This window comes from Macaca mulatta, chromosome 5, assembly GCF_049350105.2.
Source record: "Macaca mulatta isolate MMU2019108-1 chromosome 5, T2T-MMU8v2.0, whole genome shotgun sequence".
In the NCBI taxonomy this organism is placed as follows: domain Eukaryota; kingdom Metazoa; phylum Chordata; class Mammalia; order Primates; family Cercopithecidae; genus Macaca; species Macaca mulatta.
The window spans coordinates 25,018,155-25,034,478 of record NC_133410.1 but is presented as its reverse complement, the minus strand read 5'-3'; positions in this window follow the sequence as shown (position 1 = coordinate 25,034,478).

Sequence of the window (16,324 nt, the reverse complement as noted above, 5' to 3'; positions counted from 1 at the left end):
TTATTTTTTGAAAAAACTAGGTCATTATCCATGTAGAATTTCCTCATTTGGAATTTTGCTGATTGCATTACCCTGGTGCCATTTACCATGGGGCGGGAAGCGTGTAGTGTCACACAGCCCTGGGGGGAATCATGCTCTGGAACTAACTTGCTGAGTAACAGAAGATAAATTCCTTAATTTTTCCAAATCTCAGTTTTCTCATCCTAAAAGAGGATAATGATAATGGCACCTCCTAAGCTATAGGGAAGATTAACTGAGTAAGTTATGTAAAGAATTGAGTATAATGGTGAATGAGAAATTAATTTTTTTTCTTAAAAAAGCTATTGGTAGAAATAACCATAGAGTCCCTTGATAGATGAATGGATAAGCAAAATGTGGAATATCCATACAATGGAAAATTATTCAGCCCCAAAAAGGAAGAAAATGTTGACATAGTCTACGTAGGTGATCCTTGCATCTATTATGCCAAGTGAAATAAGACAGTCATGAAAGGATTATTGCCTGACTTCTTCTATATGAGATACTTAGAGAAGACAAATTCATAGAGACTGCCAGTTGCAATGGCTCACACCTGTAATCCCAGTACTTTGGGAGGCCGAGGCAGGAGGATCACCTGAGGTCAAGAGTTCAAGACTAACCTGGCCAACATGGTGACATCTCTACTAAAACTACAAAAATTAGCCGGGCGTGGTGGTGAGTGCCTGTAATCCCAGTTACTCGGGAGGCTGAGGCTGGAGAATCGCTTGAACCCAGGAGGCAGAAGTGGTGGTGAGCTGAGATTGCACCATTGTATTCCAGCCTGGGTGACAAGAGCGAAACTCTGTCTCAAAAAAATTCATAGAGACCGAAAGTAGGATGGTGGTTCCCAGAGGCTTATGGGGAGAGGTGAATGAGGAATTATTGTTTAATGAGTACAGACTTTCAGCCGAGGAAGACAAAAAAACTTTGGAGTTAGATGGTGGTGATGGTTGCCCAGCAATGTAAATGTAATGAATGCCACAAAACTGTACATTTAAAAATACAAACATGGTACATTGTATGGTATGTATATTTTACCATGATAGGCAAAACAGCTGTTAAATAAGTTAATATTGTATAGGACTGTGGCCTCCAACTGCTCCCCGGCCCCTCATTTCATACCTCTTGGAGATGGCTGGCACAATTCCAGGGACGGGCTGTTATCATGAAAGAAACTGAATTAAACTTACCTGAAATCCTGACCTCCGTCCTTGAATCCACAAATGTTCATTAAGCTCCGGCTCTGAGGTAGGCCCGGCCACAGGCCACGGCTCGGGTGTAAGGGAGGAGGCGAGGATGCAGAGGTCTAATACCCAGTACAGGGTTTCAGAGGCCTTCGAGCTCTCATCAGATTGAGGAATGTGCCATAACAACACAGGCGACACAAGACAAGCATCTCCCGTCAGTGGTAAAAGAAAGCAAGACTTGCGGGCCTCCAATCCTTCCTCAGGAAGACATTGACCTCAAAAGAGGGTGGACGTGCCCACTGCCCTCACTTCCCGGAGGCCCGGGAGAGACCCTACCAGTGACCATCTGACCACATGGGCAACCGTGGGGCCAATCAGATGCTCTGAGAATTTCAGCAGAGCATCCCAGAGGAGGAGGGTCAGGGGTGACCTGGAAATGGAAAAATCACATAGACTCAGGCTGGGGCGGGCTGGTTCTGTTGAGGGAACCAACCATGAGGATGCCACAGAGAGGGGAGGTCTTGCTGGGGAATCTGCAGCACGAAGCAGACACACGGGGAAAGGGGACAGAGACACACGGGCAGGTGCTAGGGAGAGGCTGTTCCTCTCCAGCTTCCAGCCCCAGGTGCAGTCCTTCCCCGGGCCTGTGCGTTCCTGCCATGCATGTCTCCAAGTGTCTCCTGTGCACTCCCTACAGGCTCCCCTTAGAGCAGGCTGCAGGAGTGGAGGCACAGTCTGGGTCCCCCGGAAGGCGCCTCTGAGAGCATTAGGCTGCTCCATGTTGACCAAAGACTGCCCTTGGGATAGACACCCATGGAAAGGAGGGGAAGGAGGCAGGAGTCGGGGGAGAGAGCCGCTGAGCTGCGACCAGGGCCACAGCCTTGGCCAACCCATGTGTGTTAATCTGCCAGGCTGCACTAGCCTGAGGGGCTTCACACAGAAATGTATTTCCTCACAATTTTGGAGGCTGGAAGTCTGAGATCAGGTGTTGACTGGTCTGGTTTCTTCTTTTCTTTTCTTTCTTTTTTTTTTTTTTCAGACAAAGTCTCACTCTGTCGCCCAGGCTGGAGTGCAGTGGTGGGATCTCAGCTCACTGCAACTTCTGCCTTCTGGGTCCAAGCGATTCTTGTGCCTCAGCCTCCTGAGTAGCTGGGATTACAGGCGAGCACCACCAGGCCTGGCTAATTTTTGTATTTTTAGTAAAGACAGGGTTTCACCATGTTGGCCAGGCTGGTATTGAACTCCTGACCTCAAGTGATCCATCTGCCTGCCTCAGTCTCCCAAAGTGTTGAGATTACAGGAGTGAGTCACCACACCCAGCTGGACTGGTTTCTTCTGAGACCTCTCTCCGTGGCTTTAGGCGACTGTCTTCTCCCTGTGTCTCCCTCTGGTCTTCCCTCCATGTGTCTGCATCTTAATTTCCTCTTCTTTTTTTTATTTTTTTGAGACGGAGTTTTGCTCTTGTTGCCCAGGCTGGAGTGCAATGGCACGATCTCAGCTCACCACAATCTCCTGGGTACAAGTGATTCTCCTGCCTCAGCCTCCTGAGTAGCTGGGATTACAGGCATGCGCCACCACGCCTGGCTAATTTTGTATTTTTAGTAGAGACGGGGTTTCTCCATGTTGGCCAGGCTGGTCTCAAACTCTCAACCTTAGGTGATCCCTCTGCCTCAGCCTCCCAAAGTGTTGGGATTACAGGCGTGAGCCACTGCACCTGGCCAATTTCCTCTTTTTATAGACAGCTGTCATATTGGATTATGGCCCAACCCAATGACCTCATGTTATCTTAATTAACCTTTAAAGATCTTATCTCTGAACAGGGACTCATGTTGAGGTTCTGGGGTTTAAACTTCCACCTATCAGTTGTGGAGTTGGAGGCGCCAGTAGAGAGCACAGTTGAACTGACACCATGGGAAGCTCTGGAGTCAGAACGGCCCTTCAAAATCATCCCAGTCAGGCCAAAAAGTTCAGGTCTGTAAGGATCAGTCACTGCATGTGGAACTTTCTGGGAAGAGCATGACCTTGGGCGAGGCCACACTCTGCAGCCGAGTCTGTCCCAAAAGGCTCTGAGAGCTGAAGGCTGTCTGTGGTCAGCTCCCCCAGCAGCTGGGGCATCGGATCCCGCATCAAAGAGGGCGGTGCTTTCAGGATCCAGAGGGCGGTGCTTTCAGGATCCACCACCAGTGGGTTCTGGGTCTTGCAGCTGAACGAACCTGAAGGCGGGACTGTCCCGGGGCGGGGGGGGGAGGGGGGGTGAAGTGAAACAGTGATTCGCAGCTCCCTGAGGGTGGGACTGTGTGCTGGTCACCGTATCCTCCATCCATGACAGACACTTCATCCACCTCCACCCTGTTGCAGCCTTTCTTCCTGAAAAGGAGATGTCTGCTGGGTGGGGTCTAAGACAACTCGTGACCTGGTGACAATAGGGATGGATGTGACTGGTGCTGTCACCGCCCCCCCAACCCCCTGCTCACATAACCAGATGAGCTGAGGTTGCTTTCTCGCATGATGGGGAAAACCCAAGATAACTGCAGAGAGGAGGCGGGGAATAAACCAGGGCTGGCAGCTGCTGGCCCCCAGACTCCTTGTTAAGTGAAAAGAATAAAACCCTTTTTATTTAACACACTGTGTAGTGGGTTGATTGGTGGGCGTGTCGTGTCCCCTCATCGCCCCCCCCCCCCGCCCCGGCCCCGCCCCCGCAACAGAAAGTCCTTCCCCTGAGGCTTGCAGATGTGACCTTATTTGGAAAAAGAGTCTTTGCAAATGTAGTTAAGTAAAGGAGATAAAAATAATCCTGGGTTAGAGTCGGCCCTGAGTCCAATGACAAGCGTTCTTATAGAGACTTGTCGTCTGGAAGAAGAGCAGAAAGACACAGAGGAAAGGTAATGTGAAGACAGAGGTGGATATGGAAGTGACTCACCTAGAAGCCACAGAATTCCAAGAATTGGTGGGGCGTGGAGGCTCATGCCTGTAATCCCAGCACTTTGGGAGGCTGAGGCAGGCGGATCACCCGAGGTCAGGAGTTCGAGACCAGCCTGACCAACATGGAGAAACCCCTTCTCTACTAAAAATACAAAATTAGCCAGGTGTGGTGGTGCATGCCTGTAATCCCAGCTACTCGGGAGGCTGAGGCAGGAGAATCACTTGAACCCGGGAGGCAGAGGTTGTGGTGAGCCGAGATCGCACCATTGCACTCTAGCCTGGACAACAAGAGCGAAACTCTGTCTCAAAAACAAAAAGAATCCCCCAAATCTAGGAGATGAGCATGAAGCAATTCTCCATCAGAGCCTCCAGAAAGAACCAACTCTGCTGACGCCTTCATTTCAAACTTCTGGCCTCTGAAAGTGTGAGGGAATAAATTTCTGTTGTTTTAAGTCACCAAGTTTGTGGCACCTTGTCAAGACAGCCACAGAAAACTATTGCATGCTGTATTGTTAGGTTATTTTCTGCTTGCAACCCAAATCCTAATTGTTGTAATTTAGCAGCACCCAACATACAATAAAATTAAATGAATGAACGGTCCGGGCACAGGGGCTCATTCCTGTAATCTTAGCACTTTGGGAGGCCGAGGCAGGCGGATCACTTGAGGCCAGTAGTTTAAGAACATCCTGGGCAGACTAAGTGCGGTGGCTCTTGCCTGTAATCCCAGCACTTTGGGAGGCTGGTGGATCACCTGAGGTCAGGAGTTCAATACCAGCCTGGGCAACACGGTGAAACCACGTCTCTATTAAAAATACAAAAATTAGCCAGGCATGGTGGCACACACCTGTAATCCCAGCTACTTCGGAGGCTGAGGCAGGAGAATCACTGGAAACCAGGAGGCAGAGATTGCCGTGAGCTGAGATTGTACCACTGCACTCCAGCCTGGACAACAGAGCGAGACTCAGTCTCAAGAAAAAAAAAAAAAAAAGAACAAATGTACTTATTTGTGTTTGCCTGATAGGACATACTTAAATATGCATAATTTTATTTGATTTCTTAATGGGATAGTAGAAAAGACTGCGGCGAGCATTCTCCTGCACTGAGCAGGCTGATGTGCTCGCACAGCTGGGGAGGAGGGTGATCTAGACAGGAGGGATGACACAGGCAAAGATATGAAATTGGGAGGGTGCAAGGCATGTTGAGGGTTTGAGGGTTCGGAGGCCTGCATGTAGATCAGCCTGGTGGTATAGGGTGCGTGTGGGAGGCAGAGGGAAGCCAAGCAGGAAAGGCAGCCTGAGGCCAGTGTGGAGGACACTAAAGCCATTCCAGACGTGGCACTGGCCTTTTTCCTGAAGGTAATGGGCTGTCATGGCAGGTTTTTCACCCAGAAGCAACATGATAGAAATGGTGCTTTAGAAAAATGAGTCTGTTCTCATTAGCATTGATTCTAGTCCTGCTGAGACAACAAGGCATAGATAAATGGTCCACATCCATCCTTAAAAGTGCACAGCAATTGTCCAAATGAACCACACTCTACACTGGCTGAGCTTTCAATTACAAAATGCAATCAGTTACAATGACACAATGGGGCATTACAGTAATCCGTCACTGAAATCATATGGAGCTGCCAACTCTGTGTGCTGCCACCAAGATCTTGGCCCTTTGAGCCTGCCTCTCCTGCCAGCCAACTCTGCCTTTAGGCAAGGATTCCCAGCATCCCCCTGGGTAATTCCAGACCTGGAGTCACTTCTTTCACACTCTGGGCTCTGACCCCATCTCAGGTCCTGCCTGTGGCTCTTTGGCTGTCTGCCAACAGATTCTGCCCCTTCTCACCCAAATTTCAGGCCCATGGACTCAATCCCCAGTCCTGGTAATAGTGAAAGATGAATTCCCACTCCACGGGCCAGGCTCTCTGTGACCGTCTTAAGGAGGTGGTATGGCAGAGAGACCAGCCACAGGCTTGGGTTGAGTCCTGGCTCTGCCACTGGGAGGTTTTTTAACTCCTCCAAGCCTCAGTTCTCTCAGTTGATAACAATATCTAACTCACGAAGCAGCTATGAGGATCAGGGAAGGTGATCCATTAGTAAAACTATTATGAGACATGAACTTATCCTTATGGAACTGTACTCAGAAGAAAAAAGCCAAGTTATCTTCATTTATGAAACGTCAACAATGAAGCAAGTCAAGTGAAACAAAAGCACCATCTTGGATTTCAGTAAACTCATGCACCAGCAACATGCACCATCTAATTTTGTTTCTGAAATACATTGTTGTCTGAATTCAGTATCTACCACTCCGGTCATCCCAAATGAAAGTGGACAGAGGATCAGTGACTTGGCTCGTGCTTTCTTGGATAAGTATAATGTGGTGCTCACACATTATGGGGCTCTGTGCAGCAATGAGGAACCACAAACTGGATGCACATACACAGTAACGCGAGCAGATCTTAAAAAACATAATAGAGGACATCGAATGCCACTCTGTACCCAGCCCCATTCCAAATACTTGACATAGCTTAACTCATTCAGTTCTCACCAAATCCCAAGAGGTACACAACATCATTATCTCCAATGTGCAAAGAGAGGCATGGAAAAATTCAGTAACCTGCTCATCATCTTATATAGCAGAGGAGCTGGGATTTGAACCGGGCAGCCTACATGCTTCACCTCAATTCTGTATTAAATGTATACACATGCTTACACACACACACACACACACACACACACACACACGGACATTTACTTTATTTTTGTATTTATTTATTTATTTTTGAGACAGAGTTTCGCTCTTGTTGCCGAGGCTGGAGTGCAATGGTGCGATCTCGTCTCACCACAACTTCTGCCTCCCAGGTTCAAGCAATTCTCCTGCCTCAGCCTCCCGAATAGCTAGGATTACAGGCGCCTGCCACCGAGCCCAGCTAATTTTATACTTTTAGTAGAGACGGGGTTTCTCCATGTTGGTTTCTCCATGTTGGTCAGGCTGGTCTTAAACTCCCAATCTCAGGTGATCCGCCTGCCTCGGCCTCCCAAAGTGCAGGGATTACAGGTATGAACCACCTGCCTGGCCTCACACACGAACATTGATACAGCAGGACCTTCAGCACACCACCATTCTGCCTATGCCAAACTGCCAGTTTGTTCTCAATAAATCTCTGCCTTTCCTCTGCTCTTCCTTGTATCCCAGGGAACTACAATTGCCAGCTCTCGTGGCTCTGACTTGTGGGTTGGTTTAGGGAATGGGAAACTGGTAGAAGATTAGAGAGGGGGAGACGGGAGAGCCAGGGTGTTCCTCTGTGTCTGTTTCCTCTGGTAGCTCCTACAACCCTGCTTCTCTTCCTTGGCTCTGCCTTCTGCCAGATGGCCCCTCCTCCATTGTTTCAGATCCTGCCAGCGGTCCCTACATTGGAGTCCCAGTCATAAAGCACTAGCATCATCCTTCCTATTGCTCCTCCAGCCCTAGGTGGCTTCCTGAGGTTGATAATCTGTGGTTCATCTATTTATCTTCTCAGTTTGCCTATCAACTTGTGTAACCAATTCCCTATATTAAATTTCCTCTGTTTGAAAGACCTAGAGTGGTGTCTAATTTTCTTGCTAGATCCAGACTAATAACTCATTTGTGTGAATTAAAAATCTATGCTTGCTCTGGTGGAAGATGTACTGACCTGTGAATCAAGATGCCTGGGATGGAGGCAAGTGCTGTCCCAACCCAGTGTGAAACTTCAAGCTCTTTGTCTGTCCTTCTTAGACTTTGGATGTTTCTCTTTTTTATGAAAACTTTTTTTTTTTTTTAACTTTATAGAGATCGGGTCTTGCTATGTTTCCAGGGAGGAGTACAGAGGTATGATCATTGCTTACTGCAGCCCTGACCTCAGTCTCCCGAGTAGCTGGGACTACAGGTGCACGCCACCACACCTGGCTAATGTTTTGATTTGTTTTGTAGAGATGGGGTCTTGCTGTGTTCCCCAGGCTGGTCTCAAACTCTTGGTCTCAAGCAATCTTCCCGCCTCAGCCTCTCAAAATGCTGGGATTCCAGACATGAGCTACCATACCCAGCCTAGATTTTGGATTTCTAATTTGCAACGTTAATGTTGGATTAGGTGCTTTTTTTAAAAAGTGCATTCTTACTCAAACTTTTTGAATATGTGTGTTTGTGTTTGTGTCTGTGTGTGTGTGCAGGCATGCATGCATGTGTGCTCAAGATCACAGATTTTTTTCTATGGATAATATGAATTCAAAGATATGTATGAATCACATTAAAGCAGCTGCCTTTGGAGTACAGAACAGGGTCAAAAAAGAGTAAAAAGACAATCAGAAGCCAGGCGCAGTGGCTCACGCCTGTAATCCCAGCTAATTGGGAGGCCAAGACCAGGGAATCACCTGAGGTCAGGAGTTCAAGACCAGCCTGGCCTACATGGTGAAATCTCGTCTCAACTAAAAATACAAAAATCAGCCAGGCGTGGTGGCACAAGCCTGTAATCCCAGCTACTTGGAAGGCTGAGGCAGAAGAATCACTTTAACACAGAAGGCGGAGGACGCAGTGAGCTGAGATCACACCACTGCACTTCAGCCTGGGTGACAGAGTGAGACTCTGTCATCAGAAAGTCCCGGTACTGATCAAGAATGAAAACATGAAATAACCACAATATGAACCTGAGGTTCCATACACTTATTTCTTTATGTCCCTTTGTTCACAGAGACGCCCAAGTTTGGGTGATAATATCTGACTTCAGGCCCAGCATTCATATCACACGTAAGGATGCGCAAAGCTGGGAAGTGGGCAAGTGTCCCATCTGAGCCTCCCACAGAGCCCCTCAGTGCCTCTCCCTGTCCTGTGGTGATGACTTCCATCCCCGGATGTCCTCTGCTATGTGGTCCCTGGCTGCCCAGAGCTCCCAGACGAAGGGAGGTTCTATTACTAAGGTAGCAGAAAGCAGATATTAGGGGACAACAAGTAGTTTCTGCCAAAACAGAGTGCCATCTTTTGGGAAGCTCTCGGGTAGCTGACGGAGAGTAGGCTGTGCTGCTGAGGCTGACGCAGGGTAAAAAGGTCTCAGTGAGGAAACCAGCCCTTCGTCGCAAAAGCACCTGGAGAGCAATGCAACACAGCACACAGCGTGGTTCCTAACCTGTCGGCCAGCCCACGTGCTGCCGTCCAGAGCTAGAGGTGTCACCAATCACCTTCCACATTCACCCTCGGTGCTCCTAAAACAACGGGAAGCCTTTTCTGGGTGTGTGTGTGTGAGGGTGTGTGTGTGTGTGTGTGTGTGTGTGTGTGTGTGTGTGTGTGTGTGTGTGTGTGTGTGTGTGTGTGTGTTTTCCACAGCCACTTTACGGGCCAGCCTCGCCCTGAGAATGGGGAGGGAGAAGGCGGTTCAGCCAGGGCAAGCTGCTTGCGCCATCTAGCGCTCCGATGGAGAACTGGCTCCCGCGCATTCTCTGAACTGAGATTTCCGACGCCTGCTCCGAGCTCTCCAACCTCCATCTGCTTTTTTCAGAACCTTCATAGCTTGCCAATTTGCAAATATTGGGAAATCACTTTGCCTTGCGATCTTCAAGGAGTAAATCTACTGAGCCCATTGCCAGTAGAACCCGCAGAGGCTGCCAGGCAATTACCTAACCCCCAAGAGGCCCCTGGCAAATTGGACATTCTGGGCATTTAAAACCTGCCATTCTCATGCACAGAATTGTAGGAAACATGGGCTCCAAATTTTATCATCAGAATCTCTCAGGGGCGACTGTTGCCTTTCCTAAGAAAACAGTCTCTCTCCTGAGGTGTGAAGGCATCTGCTTTCCAGAGTCCCCCACTGCCACTCTCTCTAAATAACAATTTGTAAACCAGTTGTTGGTTCACATTTAAAATTGCGAGCCATGTTTTCTTTTCCCCCTATAGGAGAGAAGAAGCTGGTTGTTTCAGGATTCATTAAGCCCTAATTTCTTCACCAGCATTCTGAGCGTAAATGGCTTGGCTGTTCCATTCCATGTTTAAGACGTACTGAAATAGGCCCTATCCTGAGACATTAACTTTCAGCAGTAACTGCTAGAAAAGGACCTTGATTTATTTGTAACCAGCTGATGTTATCATTGACAGGAAAGACTAATAACATGAGAAATAAACTTGAGCACTGAATTAGGGGGCAAAATTTGGGAGCCCACCTTAGTTATGTTTTGTTCTGAAATAACCAAGAACAAAGACAGGAGGCAAGCACAGGATGGACATGAATGAATTCCTAATTATTGAAACAATTTATTTGACACTCTGCTACCCGGGAGAGAAGTAGAGTGCTTTTTGTCTTTCCCCTCAAAGACTTTATTGCTATTTTGATCAGAATTGTCAAGAACATGTTTCCCTAATAACGCAGCCAGTGATTTCATTTCGCCTTAGGGCCACGGTCACCCATCAGCTTGTAGGACTCCCTGTCCCTCTCTGTTATGAGTGCAGGGAGACGACAGAGGAAAGGAGGGTATAGGTTGGACGGGAAGCGGAAGAGACTTTTCTCTCCCCTTTTTCCAAGCATCAAAAGTGCATCAGTGGCAAGGAGGAATTGCCTTTTAGTTTAGTTGGATTTTGACAGGCCCCTTTTATTTTCCCGTCAGCTCCTCAATTCAGGCAATTTCACGGCTTCTTTTCTGCTGCTGAGATATGTTTGTGGCAGCAGGGTTGTTAGCTGCAGCCTCAGGCTGAGGAGCCAAATTGCTAAGCAGCCTTGCTTTGACTGCAGCCCAGACCCGCTCAGAAGGCTTTGCTAGCAACCCAGGGACAGTCCAGACCTAACAGGGCCATCAGGCCAGCCCGAAGGGCGACAGTGTGTCCTGGTTCATTATTCAGCCCAGTTAGATGGCTGAGAGCTGTCTGTATATTTACTTTCAATGAACCGAAATATCATAAAATAGACCTCATTCATTCATTTAACAAGTAAGCATTTATTGAGAGCCATGCTAAAGCTCTGCTGAATGTAATTAGCCGATTAAGCCAAACTGCGCTAAAGAGAGTTCCAGGCAGAGGGAGCAGCAAGTCCAATGTCTAGGTCATAGGTTTGGCCTGTTTGAGGAAAAGCAGGAAGATAGGAATAGCTGGAGGGCAGACACTGAGGGGCAGAGTGGCGGGGAGATGAGAGCAAAGATGGGAGCCTGGGCTGGGAGGCCACACCGTGTACAGCCTTCTAGGCCACAGTAGGGACTTTGGGTTTTGGACTATGTATGATGGGAAGCCACTATGGAGTTTGAAGACCATGTTGTTTCCAGCCCCAAAGGGGCTTTAAAATGCCATGGCCTCTAGGATGAAACACTTCCTCAGCATGGCACCCAGCCAGCCAGCTTCTCCTCTGCGCTCTCCTCCTGCCTCACCACCCCACTCTCATCTCCACATATACCCACCATAGCTCTGTCTTGTGTTCCAAAGGCAACATCCCTTTATCTGCCTGGGAAACACCTACCTACCCTTCAAGACCCTGCATATCCACCACTGCCTTTATCAAGCCAACCTTGACTGTCTTACGCTGTGAATCCCCCTATTCTTTGCCTCGGAGCCTCTTGGACACAATCCTATTATATAGGGTCCCTGTCATTTCTAAGGGTCTCCCTGCCTTCCAAGACTGGAGGCCCTAGATGGGGGAATCCCGTGTGGGGCTGGGGCAGAGTCAGCAAAATAAGTGTGTTAAATTCTCCTTGGGTGGATGAGCAAATGAACAAGTGAAGGGGTAGCTGAGGAGAGCTAACCCATGAACTCCCTACCAGCCACCCACTCCACAGTGTGAAGAACGGATGACGGGTTGGTTGGGAGGTGGGCTGCCTCAGTTCAAATTCAGCCTGCAGCAAGTATTTCCCAGGTGACTTCTGGCAAATTTCTGTGCATTCACTTCTTTATATATAAAATAGAAAGGGTCATAATGCCATGCTCTGCCCACAGGTTGCTGAGAGGATTAAATAAATCAGTACATAAAAGCACTTAGGGCCAGGCACAGTGGCTTATGCCTGCAATCTCAGCACTTTGGGAGGCCAAGGCGGGCAGATCACTTGAGGCCAGGAGTTCAAGACCAGCCTGGCCAAGATGGTGAAACCCCATCTCTACTAAAAATACAAAAATTAGCCAGGTGTGGTGGCAGGCACCTGTAATCCCAGCTACTCGGGAGGCTGAGGCAGGAGAATCACTTGAACCCAGCAGGCAGAAGTTGTGGTGAGCCGAGATTGTACCATTGCATTCCAGCCTGGGCAACAGAGCAAGCCTCTGTCAAAAACAAAAACAAAAACAAAGAAACCAGCACTTAGAATAGGGCCTAGCACAGTAGTCACTTGGTAAGTGTGAGTCTTATTAAGGCTGTTTTGTTGTTGCAAGGGAAGGGAGCTGAGGGATGCAGAGAGGGGAATTCAGGGGAGAGTGAGAATCTTTGTGGGGGGTGGCGAGCTTGCCGCTTTCTTCTCCAGCTTTGTCTGGGGTTGTTCTGAACCACAGGTGCCCTGCCTATAAGGCGTGTGTCAGAGGCTCTTAGAGGGAACCATTTTTTCATTAATCTCCCAGTAATGTCATGGGAAAGTCAAATTGCTTCTTATTCTCAAACCCTTTCCCTTCCTGGAAGCTTTTGCCGCTCCCTTTTCGATGGAAGGAGGTCGGGCTGGGGTTGGGCTGGGAGCCAGAACACTTGGTTTGGAGTTCTTGCTCTGCCATCTGTCCCATCAATGTCCTTGGGCAAGAGGTGTGACCTCTGAGAATCGAAGTCCTCAGCTGGTCTGAGATCTTCCTCTGTAGGCTGCCGTGGGGTCCAGGCAGCGCTTCTGTGCTCAGGCTATGGAGTCAGGCTTTCTTTTTTTTTTTTTTTTTTGAGACAGAGTCTTGCTCTGTTGCCCAGGCTGGAGGTCAGTGGTGCCCTCTCCCCGCCTCCCGGGTTCAAGCGACTCTTGTGCCTCAGCCTCCTGAGTAGCTGGAATTAAGGGACACACCACCACACCCGGTTAATTTTTGTATTTTTAGTAGAGACGGGGTTTCACCATGTTGGCCAGGCTGGTCTTGAACTCCTGGCCTCAAGTGATCTGCCCGCCTTGGCCTTGGAGTCAGGCTATTCTGGCTCAAATCCTGACTCTACCCTTTGTCAGCTGTGGACTTAGGTAAGGTATCCAGTCTCTCTGTGCCTCAGTTTCCTCAGCTGAAATGGGGCAATAACAGCTACCACCCTGTTACGGGCTGAATTCTATCTCCTGCCCCTACTCCCAATTCATATGTTGAAGTCCTAACTCCTGGTACATCACGGTGTGACTGTATTTAAAGAGGGGAAGTTAAAAGAGGTCATTAGGGTGGGCCCTAATCCAGTATGACTGTTGTCTTTATAAGAAGAGGACATTAGGACGCTGATAGATTGGGAAGACCATGTGAGGGTGCAGGGAGAAGAGGGTCATCTACACGCCAAGGAGAGAGGCCTCAGGAGAAACCCACCCTGTTGACACCTTCAGGTTGGACTTCTAGAACTGTGAGAAAATAAATTTCTTTTGTGGAAGCCAGCCAGGCTGTGGTCCTTTGTGATAGCAACCTCAGTGGACCACACACCCCACTAGGCGGTTATGAGTGTTAAATGAGAAGATGCAAGTGAGGTGCTTGGAATAGGCCAGGTATACAGCAAGTGCCTAACACGTAGCAGCCTCTTATCACAAGTGAGAGCCTGATTCTTGCAGGGATCAGCGGAGACATGCTGCTCTTAGTTCTATTCAGACCCAATGACACATTCAATATTTACTGCAGGCCGGGTATGATGGCTCATGCCTGTAATCCTAGCACTTTGGGAGGTCAAGGGCAGGTGGATCACCTGAGATCAGGAGTTTGAGACCCAGCCTGGCCAACATGGCAAAACCCTGTCTCTACTAAAAATACAAAATTAGCCGAGCGTGGTGGTGTGTGCCTGTAATCCCAGCTAATCAGGAGGCTGAGGCAGGAGGATCGCTTGAACCTGTGAGGCGGAGGCTGCAGTGAGCTGAGATTGTGCCATTGCACTCTGGCCTGGGAGACAGAGAGAGCGAAACTCCGTCTCAAAAAAAAAAAAAAAATTACTATATGTCCATTGTGCACCAGCATCACCTGCGTGCGGGGTGTAACACAGCAAGGAGTAAAGCCAGCGTTTCCCCTGCCCTCCTGAAGCTTACAGTCTAACCTGCAGAAGGACAGAGGACAAGGGACCATGGAGTAAAGAATCCCCTACCATCGGAACCCGGAGTGAAAACAGAGCAAATAGAGCAGGAGCCGTGTGCGAGAGAAACAGAGGGTCAGGCCAGGGTTGAGAAGGTGCCCAAGAGACAGTGGAGGCAGGTCAGGGAGAGAAAAAAGGTAGGCGGAAGCAGCAGCATTTAAAAGGCCTGAGCAGAGAAGGAGCCAGGTGTGCTGGGAATCAAAATGCCTGCAGTCATGTAAGGAGGGAGGATCTCCTCCTTCCTGCTCCTTTTCCAGCATGGTGTGTGCTAGCTTCCATTTTCCCCTTTCACCTTCCACCATGGGGTGGCCCTCACCAGATACAGGCTTCTCAAACTTGGACTTCTCAGCGTCCAGAACCATGAGCCAAATAAACCCTTTTTTTCAATAAATTACTCACACTGTGGTACTCTGTCGTAGCAGAAGAAAATGGACTAAGATACGCCCTAGCTATGCTGCAGTTTTCTTATCTATAAAATGGGGGTTGTGGTGGTAGTAATAGTAGTCCTCATGGAGTCATTGTCAGGATGAAAAGAGTTTATATGGGCCAGGCGCAGTGGCTCACACCTGTAATCCCAGCAGTTTGGGAAGCCGAGGCAGTTGGATTACTTGAGGTCAGGGGTTTGAGACCAGCCTGGCCAACATGGTGAAACCCCGTCTCTATTAAAACTACAAAAATTAGCCGGGCAAGGTGGCGCACACCGATAATCCCAACTACTTGGGAGGCTGAGGCGGGAGAATCATTTGAACCCAGGAGGTGGAGGTTGCAGCGAGCCAAGATCGCACAACTGCACTCCAGCCTGGGCAACCGAGCGAGACTGTTTCAAAAAAAATTTTTTTTTTTTTTTGAGACGGAGTCTCACTGTCTCCCAGGCTGAAGTGCAGTGGCGTGATCTCGGCTCACTGTAAGCTCTGCTTCCCGGGCTCACACCATTCTCCTGCCTCAGCCTCCCGAGTAGCTGGAACTACAGGCACCTGCCACCACGCCCGGCTAATTTTTTGTAATTTTAGTAGAGACGGGGTTTCACCATGTTGGCCAGGATAGTCTCCATCTGCTGACCTCGTGATCCGCCCACCTCGGCCTCCCAAAGTGCTGGGATTACAGGCATGAGCCACCGCGCCCGGCAGAAATTTTTTTTTAAAGTTTATGTATGTAAAGTATTTAGTACAGTGTCTAGCACACATAAGGAACTCTGTTGTATTATTATTACTCCATAACAATAACAGGCAATATTTATTGAGCCCTTACTATGTGCCAGGTATCTAAAATCTTCACTTGAAATATCTCATTTAGTCTTTGTAACAGCCTTTTGGAATAGAAACTGTCATAAATTCCATCTTGCAGGTGAGGAACATTGTGTCCAAAATCACATAGCAAAGTATATAACGAAACAAGGACATTGCAAAAGGCAGCCAGATGCCAGGAGTGGGCACCCAGTAGCAGAGGCAGATGCAGACCCAGCAGAGGACACGTCTGTTGGGATCTTCATGGAAGAAGTCTCAAAACTCCTGGCCAAATACTGCCATTTCCTCCGATCTCCCAAGCCTGGCCCGAATGTGCAGGGGAGTCAAATCCTGCTCTTCCTCCAGCAGCCTGGGAGAATGAAAATTTTAGATTTCTAGCAAGTTCGAAGGCTCTGTGCCCTGCCTTGTGGATCACTGTTGAAGAGACCAACATGTGTTGTTCTTGCACGGCCAATGGGCCAAGCTCAGAGAAGCAGAACAGAAGGTATTTCTTCCTCATGCTCACAAGAAGAGAAGCCAGTGCTTACAAGATTGCCCCGTGATAGTTTTGGTGATGTGCCATTTCTTTCGACTCAGAAGAGGACAGACAGTGGGTGCTGGCATGGAGCTGTAATGTCATCACAGGTGGCTCCTAATAATGCCACAAAAATAGCAGGCCTGGCAGAGGGTGCAGTGACGCAAATCAGGGTGAGTCGTGGCTATCAGAATCCATTCAACATCTGTCTTCCTGACAGCTCCTTCTGCTGGGCTCTCCAGGGCAATTCTGGTTGGTTCTGAGTGTCAAG